This window comes from Saimiri boliviensis, chromosome 10, assembly GCF_048565385.1.
Source record: "Saimiri boliviensis isolate mSaiBol1 chromosome 10, mSaiBol1.pri, whole genome shotgun sequence".
Classification (NCBI taxonomy): domain Eukaryota; kingdom Metazoa; phylum Chordata; class Mammalia; order Primates; family Cebidae; genus Saimiri; species Saimiri boliviensis.
Genome location: NC_133458.1, coordinates 121748591 through 121759957, shown reverse-complemented (window position 1 = coordinate 121759957; position 11367 = coordinate 121748591). Strand labels below are relative to the sequence as shown.

Sequence of the window (11367 nt, the reverse complement as noted above, 5' to 3'; positions counted from 1 at the left end):
TCCTATTGATCAGTTCATTCTTCTGTTAATGAACAATGGCCTCATTTCCCAATTTGTACTCTTCCAGGCAGTTATTCAATTGCTATTCTTGTGTATGTTTGTTCCCTGATTATTATTTTTAAGATAAATCCCTACGTCATGAACTATTGGGCACGTTTTGAAGACCGTTGTTACCTGCCATCAAATTTTACTCCATGTCCACCACCTTCATTTATGGTCCTATGAGCAGTTTATGAAAATGTCTATTTCTCCACATCATTGCTAATATTATATATCGTAATCTATTTTCATTTTTGCTGATCCAATAGAGAAAAGCAAAATAAAAACAAAAAGCTAGAATCTCATTGTTTTAGTGTTCATGTTCCTGAAGGAGGGGACTGAATGTCCATGTACTTCTGGCCATTTGTCATTTTTGTTTTGTGCATTGCGTATTCACATCTGTCCTGTTATCGTTACAAAGATGTTGCTCAATTTGCCATTAATTTTTTGGCTTGGTGGTGATTTTTATCCTACAAAACTTTGAACTTCTCAAAAAATGGTCAAATATGTCAATATTTTCAACTGGAACTTTAACTTTTTTTAGTCTCTGAGCTCTGTTCAAATTACAATGAACTCTGCAATTAGATCTGCTATGTGAGACACCAAGCATCACAAATACTAGTCAGTTATGGCCTCAAGAGAAATTTATAATTTAGTTGTGGAACAAGATATTCAAACAGAGCTATAGTCAATAACACAAGCTGTCTATGATGAGTGTCAACACTTGACACAAAACATAGGTGATTTCACTTTGGCTGTCAGGAAACAGAGCGAGCAGCACAAGTGAACATTGGATCACAGTGACTAGATTCGCTTAGGCTACTCGTGAAAACGTGGAATATTAGGCATGGAATAGTCCTGAGGTCCACCTAAACCAATCCCTCCATTTAAAATTAAAAAAACACATTTTCAGAGGCGACATCCCTCACACACAGCAGCAGCAGCAGCACCAGCACCTGCCAGGTGCTCTCCTCAGTGCCCTCGAGGCACTGGAGTCCATCTTCTGCCCAAACTCCTTCTGCTGCAGCCCTAGCACTGGGAGTGGCTGCCATGTGAGCTGCCATGGAGACCCATGGACACCACACTAGAGTCCTGACTGCTGTGTCTGGGGGCCCTAGCTGTCTGGCCCTGCTCCTCCTCCTCCTCCTCCTGCTCCTCTTCCTTTTCCTTCAGCTCCTCCTCCTCCTGCTCTTCCCCCTCCTCCTGCTCCTGTTCCTCTTGCTTCTCCTCCTCCTGCTCCTGTTCCTCCTGCTTCTCCTCCTCCTGCTCTTCTTTCTCCTCCTGTTCCTCCTGCTCTTCCTTCTGCTGCTCTTCCTGTTCCTCCTCCTCCTCCTGCTCCTCCTCCTCTTGCTCCTCTTCCTGATCCTCCTCCTCCTCCTGCTCTTCCTGATCCTCCTCTTGTTCCTCCTCCTCCTGCTCCTCTTCCTCCTGCTCCTCTTCCTGCTCCTCCTCCTGCTGCTCCTCCTTTTGCTCCTCCTTTTCATTCTCCTGCTCCTACTCCTCCTTGCCTCGCTTTTTCTTCTTCTCTTTTTCTTTTGAAATTACTGTAGACCACAATAAGTTGTCACAATAGTGCAGAGGCCCTGAGTACCCATCACCTAGCTTCTCCCAATGATGATCTCTTACATCATGAAGCAAGGACATTGATAGACTCCAAATTATCAACTGGATTACAGCTCTTACTCATATTCATCAGTGCTCACATGCACTCATTTTTGTGTGTTTTTTGTGTCTAATTCCATGATATTTTCTCACATATATAGATTCATTTGATTACCACCACATAATGTTCCAGAGCTATTTTGTCACTATGAGGGAAGGCACCTCATATTCTCCCTTATAGTCACACCCTCCTCTTTTCTATGCACTAGCAACCTCTCCCCTGCACTCCATCTCTACTGTGATGTCATTTTGAAAATGCTATATTAATGGAATCATGCAGCATGTAACCTTCTGAGATGGGCTTTTCTTCACTTAGCATAATGCCCTTGAGCTCCACCCAAGTTGTTGCATGTATCAACAGTTTGTTACTTTTTGTTGCTGAGTAGTGTTCCATGATATGATCGCACTACACTTCGTGTTACCATTCACCTGTTGAAGTGTGGGTTGTTTTCAGGTTTTAGATATTATACATAAAGCTACATGAGTCATGTAACTGGTTGAATAAATTTAAATGAATAACAGTCATACAGATCTTTTAGAAATGAGCTCTCTTAATCTTAGTTAATAGAAAAATATACACATTCCCAGGAGAAGTCTTTCCTACCTACATACTTTAGAGGTTTCTTAAAGGGGTGTCTGAAAAAAATGACCATCTCTGGTCACCCTTCTGATATCCTCCAGTGATTTCCAGACTTATATTTGGGAAGCCCAAGGCTGGTCCTTTTCTGTTAGAAGTCACCTGTCTGAAAAAAATTCTAGCTACCAAAATTTGTCATCTGCTAAGCTCATTTTCACCTTGGAGCCATTGTACGTCCTCACCTTTAAATAGAATGAAGGGAAACCTTTCCAGGGCTTGGACTTAGCAAGCCTGAGTCAGAACTTGAGCTCTGCATCTTACTGTCTCGGTATCTGTAGGAACTGATCTAATTTCTTTGCCAAAGTCATCGCATTTGCAACATCACCTTCTTCACAGGTTAATTGTGAGGCTCAAGTAATTCAGTTTGTGTGAATGTACTTTGTAAGACACTAAAGTGCAGTATAAATCTAAGGGATTCTTATTTTATCACCTCCTTCTCTCCTCCTTCCCTCCCTCTCCTCCATCGTCATTTTCAGCATTACCATCACCATCACCATCTGTACCCTTGGAAGGATAACAAGCATCCAGACAACTGCAGCAAATATGAAATCATGGTATTCTTATGATGTTCCATCCAGTAGAGGGCAACAGTTCCTACCTGCTAAGTCCAATGTCTTTAAACATCAAGTTGAAATACGCATGGCAACTTACAATCATTCATATGTCTTTATTTTAAAAGGAAACATGCTCATCCACCCTAATCATCCTTCCATTCAGCAATTCCTTCCCAATATTCTTGTTCAGTACATTGCCTTGTAGCACAAACCTCTTAGAAATGTTCTGGCTGCTGTGAAAGAACGTTATTTTATTTACTTATTATTTCAATGGGATTTGCATTCTTGTCCTCCCTCCCTGGTTGCCTGAGTAAGATGCGGTGCAAAATTTGGCTCAGGAATGATGATACAGACATGCTTTTCTTTTGAATATTTATATTCTTGATGCAGGCATTAGAAGGAAGGATAATTGCTTGTTCTTGATTAGGTTCTCTGAGAATTCTCTCACTCTTTGAGGTGATTCCTGTATTACCTCTTTGCTAGACTGTCGCTGTGTGTATTTCATCCTAGGACTGGTGGAGAGAGTTGTTAAGCTGACCTCTGAAGTCTATCTGGTACAGTCTGACCTCCCCACAGTGTGTATCAGCAGGCAGGTCATTGGTGTAGGGACAGACAGGCTGGGAGGTGGCTGAGGGGCTTTACTCCAAAAAGTGAGGGCAGCTGGGTTTTTGTTTTTCTATCTCTGGTGCTTGAATCAGGATGGGATTTAACTGCTTAACCCTGCTGCCAAGGGACCCACTAGGGTGAAGCAGCACCCCAACCTCTGGATAAGCAGAAAGAAAGAAATACGCAAGGTAGCCCAGTTTTTTTTCTGTCTAATAAAAGCCAGTCAGGAATAATCAAACATTAACATTTGCTTACTTTAAAGAGGATGGTGTTTGTTTCATCATAGAGTAGAGAGGGGTGGCTGGGCAGTCCTAGGATACTTCTTCTTTCTTCTTTTTTGTGATGAAGTCTCACTCTGTCTCCCAGGCTGGAGTTCAGTGGCATGATCTCTGCTCACTGCAACCCCCACCTCCTGGGTTCAAGTGATTCTCCTGCCTCAGCCTCCCGAGTAGCTGGGATTATAGGCATGTGCCGCCATGCCTGGCAATTTTTTTTTGTATTTTTGGTAGAGATGGAGTTTCACCATATTGGCTAGGCTGGTCTCGAATTCCTAACCTTGTGATCTGCCTGCCTTGGCCTCCCAAGGTGCTGGGATTATAGGTGTGAGCCACTGTGCCTGGCTGATACTTCTTTTTTTTTTGATGGAACTCTGTTAACCTTAGCTTCACACCAGCTCCTTTTATTAAAGAGAACATCATGATATTTAAACAAGAATGTTTACACATTTCAGTATCAGTCATTCACTTACTCATCTAATGTCTAGTGAAAGCCTACTATACCCTGGAATTAGAGATTCCAAATGAGATAAAATCAGGACCCTTCCTTGGAGTAACTTCCAGTCTCTGGGGGACGCCAATGTAAGTCCTTAATGTTTACAGAGGAATAGGTGGTGCAGCCCAGCTGAGAGCATGGAAGCTCAGTGGAAATTGTGGTTAGCTCTACCAGCTGGAAGCTTCTAAGGAGATGCCACTGGAGCTGTGTCTGTGCAGTATGGGGCATGTTTTGGGGTGAATTTTTATCTTGTTTTACACCCTAAGCAAATCTTGGATCATATCTGTAGGAATGCTGAACAGGAAGGATACAGTAAATTCTGATTATCATTCCCCATCCAAGTTTCACTCAGTCTCACCTGGTGTACATTGTGATTAAGTTTGGCAATAGTGAATTGGTGACCACTTTGGGATGTGCTGGCATATACTTCCTGAGAGTTAAGGATGGGAGGCCAGATATTTAGTGCAGGGTACCTTTGGGAAAATGCCAGCTTGGCCAAGCAGAGAAATGAATGAAACTTGTTTTCCTTTTTGTTTGTTTGTTTGTTTTTGTTTTGTTTTGTTTTTTTTCTTTTTTAGTAGAGACCGCGCTCACCTCTCTCCAAGACAGGGAAAGCCTTTTAATATTTTGCCATGATGGCTTTGGGGCCACTTACAAATAGTGTTGATGTAGGGAGAGGACACTGCAAGCTTCAGATGGAAGGGGCCCTGCCCCAAGGAAAAAAACTTTACCTTTCCTACTGAAGCTTTATGTGACCGTAGATCATTTATCTTGACTTCTTTGGAACCGTACCATCCTGTATACTGATTTGGTTCTTTTGCAAAGCATGACCTTCTCAGTGATGATTCCCAGGAAAGCTTTTAGAAAAATTTTAAAGCCAAAGGCTTTCTTGCACTTTGCATCCTCTGTAACTCTGAGCCTCTCTTCGGAGTGGTGGGTATTGGGCGGCTACTCCTTGGTGGGGCAAGCAAACAGGCTGGCACATCAGCAGGGCGACCAAAGCTGCATACCCTCCAAGATGTGGCCCAGCCTAGAGCAGATCTGGGCCCCAGGAACTATGTGGCTCACACTCCCAGGCGTGGAACATTTCAGACTCATGCTGGCTTGGCTTTGGAGCTGGCTGTAGCCAGCTGGGACATTGAACCATTTGCTTGTTCTGTTGGCAGCCCTGAAGAACTGGAGCCCTTCGCCTGTGGGTGAAGTCTAAATTTAGCCCCAAAGAAGTGGCCTTCCCATTTTGCTGGAGAAAAGCTCTTTTCACGGGAATGGGCCTCTGCTTTGATTAAGTGGGAGGACCCACATCTGGGAATACATAAACTTTATTGTCCTTGGATGACAAAATGGTTTCCTTGCCTACTGGTTTTCCGCCTTTTTAGCCTGGGGTGTGATCATCTGTGCTTATGACCGTGTTGGCCAGGGCAAGTCATTTTGCTGTGGCAAGGGCTCCTGACCCTGAGCCTAAGCTAGAGTCAACACCTGGGGATGTTGTCTTGTCCCCACTTCACCTCCTGTGGCCCAGCGTTATGAGTGCAGTTGTGACAGAGAACAGGAGTCTGGGTCTCTGTGAATGATCCTGGGAGAACATGAGGCCCAGGTTTATACCCCCTTGGACCAGATCCTAGGATGGCAGGAGGCCTGAGACATCCCAGGGCTTTCCTATAAGGCTTCAGGGTTCAAGGTCCCTGTGTACACCCTGAACTCATGCTAGCATGAACACAAGACTTCCATCTTGGAAAGACACCAGCCCTAAGAGTTCATTGAGAAAGGATTCTAGAACCCCTCCTGGCCCAGAAGAGGCTCCTTCAGTGATTCCCTACCCTAGAACCCCCCTGCCATTTTCATCTTGTTTGAATACTCTGGGGAGTTGTTGAGTGAATATTCCCTTAAAAGTCAGTTCTTCTAGGGCATGTTCAGATCCCTTTTGATCAATGTTTCCTTTGTTGTTCAATGAGGCGGGATCTGGTTACCTTGTCCACGTAAGAACTTCTGAAATGTAGGGCAAAGAGCACTGGACTTGGATTCAGAGCAACTAGGTTGCTGGGTGGTCTGGCTTTGTTGTTATTAGTGGTATGACATTGGGCAAGGTACCTTCTCCAAGCATCTGTTTCCTTGTCTGGAAAATGGCAATAATAATACCATATTCACAGCTTTGCTCTCAGCAACAAGTGAGAAGATGTTACGCATTTTCAAATGTTCTTTGTAAAAGTAGATTGCATTCTCTATTAAGTAATCTTGGCTGGTAGCAAATGTTTGCTTGGATATGAGTGGTTCCTTCTACTGCATGGAACTCTCTTGTCTCTCAAGGAGTCCCCTAAAGGACATTGGGAGCTTTTTAGATCAAGGAAACTGCTGCTTTGTTTGGACTCATCTGTCTCCGCTTTTGTTTGCTCGCTTGAATATCACTTTGTTTTCCTGAAGAATGATGGTGAAGATGTCTGGGACCAAGATGCCATGACCTTTTGGATTGATTCAGCAGCTGTTTTGCTGAATATCCATAAGCAGATTCTATTTGTTCTGTCTTTATAGTTCAGTGTATTGATTTGTAGAATGGATACAAAGGTACTCATAAGCAGGTCTTGAGCAATGATGTAGTGGGAACTCAGAGAAGCAAACTGTAATCATTTCAATGCTGTGGTCCTCGTACACGTCTGGCATATTTTCTGATCAGAACCTAGCATTTGGCCATGTTTCCATGCTCTTCTGCACAGCACTCAACAGTAAATATGCAGTATCAAGTTTTCCTGTTCAATAAGAATTCATGGGATAGAAAGCAATTAGGCTAAGTCTAAAAGAAATTAGGCTCTGGACAAGAAAGAATTGGAGGGATACCCACTTGCTGTAATTTTCCAGGATGCCCTGGACATCCCCCAGAAGTCATTAGTATGGAAAGATCTCAGGAACATTTTATAAGCTAGTAAAACAATGCTTGAGGGGTGATAGAGTCTTCAGAATTTATCTGCACAGCTGACGTCACCCTCTCAGCACAGGGAGCCAAACTGTCTCAATGTCTGTGGCCCGTTTCTGAAATTATTTCCCAGTAGTTAATCCCAAGTGACCCTTAAGACCACTTCCTTGTCAGAAATTGTTGGTTTGCAATGAGAAGTGGCCCTTTCTGGGCCAATGAAACTTCTCCTTCCTGCTGAACTAGAAGGGAAATTGATGGCTTCTCTGGCTGAGGACTTCTCCCCTGCACGCCCATGTCTGCACTGTCCAAGCTCCTTGGTTTAAGTCTCTTTACCTCTACAAGTTGTAGTGACGGCCACCCTCACTAGCTATACCCCTGCATGGGTGGCCAGCATGATTTTTGGCTCCCTGCTTACCTGGCTAGAATGTGGCTTTCTTCAGCAGTAGACAGGGAAGCAGCTTGATGTCTCTAGAACCTTGTTTAGTCTCCAACTTTGCTGTAGTTGACAATGTCACATCAACTTTCCTAAGTTTTAGTTATTGCAAAATGGTGTTTATTTTTATTTGGGGATTCAAAGGGAAAAGATAGGGCAAGGAAGAAGGAAACCAGTGAATATTTATTGAGTACTTACTATGTACTAGGCAATGTGCTTAAACATTTTAGTGTACATGATCACTGAGTTCTTAAAACAACTCTCTAAGCTAGGACATTACAAATCTCATGTTATGGATTTGGAAACTAAGGTCCAAACAGCTAAAAATAAAATGAAGAGTCATGCCATGCAATAGAACAAATGTTTATGTTCCTACAAAATGCATGTGTTGAAATCCTAACCCCAAACTGATGGTATTAGGAAGTACAGTCTTTGGGAGATGATTAGGTCATGAGGAAGAAACCCTCATGACTGGGCTTTATAAAGAGAGCGATCTTGCCCATTCTACTGTGGGAGGACAAAGTAGAGAGGTGCCTTCTCTGAATCAGAAAAGGGACCCTTACCAGACATGGAATCTGCCAGTGCTTTGGCCTTGAACTTCCCAGCTTCCAGAACTGTGAGAAATAAGTTTCTGTTGTTTATAATCCACCCAGGTTATGGTATGTTGTTACAGCAGCCTGAATAAACTAAGGCATATGGCTTTTCTTGGATTCTCTTGGGGGTTGGCTTCTCAGCAGGGATGGCATCTTGTTGTGCTAGGAAGATCAGGACAATGATTCCAATGTCACAGTACCAGGGACCCACTGAGATCCCACTTGACAAGTCTAGTCCTATCAAGAGACCAACATGAGGCAACCCAAAAGCACGATGGGGTTTTCTAGGCAAACCACTCTCCCCCTTAGCCCCATTGCCCCAAACATTGACATTCCTCGCTTCCATGACAGGGTGAGTCTTCAGAGATCAGCGGCTCCCAGAAGCCACTACAGATCCCCAGTGCTGGGAGCCAGCAGTGTTCCCGGATCTTTGTGCTGTTCAGACCAGCCTCGGGAAACAGGCCCTGCTCTCCAGCTGGCCAAGCCCTGGGGGTGACTCATCTGGCCCCTGGAGCTGTGCATCAGCACACCCTGCTGCCTGCTGCTGCCTCAGTGTGACCACAGCTGCCTCAGGGGATGGCAGAGGCTGGCTCCTGACCTGGGCTGCTGGCCAGAAGTGTCCTGGAGACCTTGTGCTCAGCCGGCATGTCCCCCTCATTCCACCAGCCCTACCCACCTTCCTCGCCTGCAGCTCAATCCCTATGACTAAGGGTGTGGAAGAGGATTCCTTTTTCCACAAGCCTGTGACTGAGCTGGGATAGGAGGGATCTGCTGTCCCCCTTCACTCAGAGACAGCAAAGATTTCTATCCCCCAGAGACAGGAATCCCCTGGCTGTGAAGTGGTAAGCCTGGGGAGCGGCTACCGCCAGCTGTCCTCAGGAAAGGTCTGCCACTCTCCGACCTGCTGTTGACCTGAACTCCAGGGACAGCCACTCCCCTGCCATTTGCTCCTGCAGACAGAGAGTGAGACGGATGACGTCAGGGCACTTTTTGGAGTGCTGAAGCGAAGTTTTGACAAATTCCAGGGGACATCAAAGTGCAGAACAACAGCCAATACATCATAGCCTGTCACCAGGGCCCCCACCCCTGATTATCACATTAAATCAGCCGGTGGGCACATTTCAGCTGAAACTCAACAGACACCTACTGGAACTCATAGTTTCCCCTTCCAGAGTTCAGCAAATATGGCAATGGTTACATTTTAAAATCTGTGTTTCCTATTCTACGTTCAGTGTCTCTCTCTCTCTCTCTGTCTCTCTCTCTGTCTCTCTCTCTCTCTCACACACACACACACACACACACACACACACACACACACACATTATGAACTACAAAACAGAAACATGCTGCTAGAGAATACCATATAACTGGGATTATGCGACACAGTAGAATAGAATGCTGATTTAGATTCTAATCCTGTCTCTGCCACTTAATAGCTTGATATCTTTAGCAAGTTAGTTAATACCTCTGAGCCTCAGTTTTCTTGGGGTAAAATGAGGACAATAACATTTCTATTTCCAAAATTGTGAGCATTGGTTGGGAGAGCTGTTCAACATGAGTTCTTCCCTGGTGACTGTAGACAATGTTTGCTAGTCATAAACTTTTGTATTTATTTCTTGATGTGTTTGTTGTGTGTTCCTTTTTGCATCTAAGGAAGATAAGACATTATTTTCTCCTCCAGGTTTCCTGAGAAGTGCTTGTGGGTGAGCTGAGGGTAGGGCATCTATGGCTCGGGTTTCAGGTTATGGAGGAAGTATCTGCTGGATTGGTATTTCCCTAGGTAAATTCTCACTGTGGGAGGGAGCAGAAGGTAATTTCAGAAAGAGCTTGTGCTGATCTTTCGAACTGTTTCTCCCAAACTTTGGAGTTTCCAAAGAAAGCAGGGTTATCTGCCAAAATGTCTCAGAAAGATAGCAGGCATGTGAATTCTACTCTTAACAATAGGGCATGAGAAATTTCACATTTCTTTTACTGCTTTAAGCTAAATTTGATATGCTACCGTAGCCATCCTGCCAGGGTGGTAGGAAATTCCATAGCAGACCTTCTTGAAATACCCCTTCCTCTCAGTTCCTGTGGACTTTCACCCAGATCATTCGAATATGGTCTTTGGTCCACATGGTAACCACAGATGTGTTCATTTGCTAAGTCCTTATGCTCCTGGGAGGGTGCTGGCTCCACTGTTCCTTGGCAGAGCTTTGCCATGGCTATGATTTCTCCCTGAGACCCTCCTGCCTCCTGAAGGTTGCCAGAGAAGGAGAGCCTCCACACGTGGGGTCACAGGCCTCCCTTCCCTTCCAGTCCTGGGGGAGGCACTAGACTCCTTTGAAGGCTCCCTTTTCTCTCAGGACTGTCTTCTTCACCTTGCGGAGAAGATAAAGGGTAATCTCCCTTGAGAGAGCCTGTGGAGACACAATGATGGCCTCTGTTCCTTGGGGGTGGGGGAAAGATAAGTTATCTAATTTAACTAGGATTAACTAATTCTGTTACTGAGAGGAGTGACAAGATGGGATTGGAGAATTTGTTTGGGGACTCAGTGAGGACATGCAGGAGAGAGATTTAATGAATCACATGTGAAACAGAGAGGCTTCTAATCCCTCTAAAATACCTATTGCTTTCCTTCTTCCACTTCTACCCCTGCCCCCCATAACTCAGTTCTATCTTTAAAAGGTAGCCCAGGAAGGGAGGGAAGTCGGAGCGCAGCAGGAGACAGAACTGCTTTGTTGAGCCCCAGAACCAGCAGCAGATACTGCCTGCCAATCACACAGCACTCACCTCTTTGTGTAAATTTAGAAGGTGCTTGCCCAGGGACAGTCTGGCTTGACTGTCACAGCCATCCTGCAAGGTAAGTGGGGTAGTCGTTAACCTCATTTTCCAGATAAGGAAGCTGAGGCTCACATTGATTAAAAGACTTGCCCCAAGTAACCAAGCTGTTGGGGCACAGAGCAGCAAGACGTAGCATCCAGGTCTCTTGACTTTTGCTTCAAGAACCCACAGCCTCACTCGGGGCTTAGATTAGACTTTGGCTCCATCCATTAGTGATTTGTGATGTTTGTTTTTTGCCAAAGAAGAGGATGGCTGAAGAGCCGGTGCCCTGGCATTCTGGACTCTTGCCAGTATATTTTGTCTGACTCTTGCTCTTACGCTATTCTTTGCTATTTTCAGGAAAG

General features: G+C 44.7%; 1 pseudogene; it reads left to right on the top strand.

Annotated features, from left to right (window-relative positions):
- The first annotated feature begins 1763 nt into the window (after positions 1-1763).
- LOC141580135 (uncharacterized) overlaps positions 1764-11367 on the top strand; it is a 64488-nt pseudogene continuing 54884 nt past the window's right edge.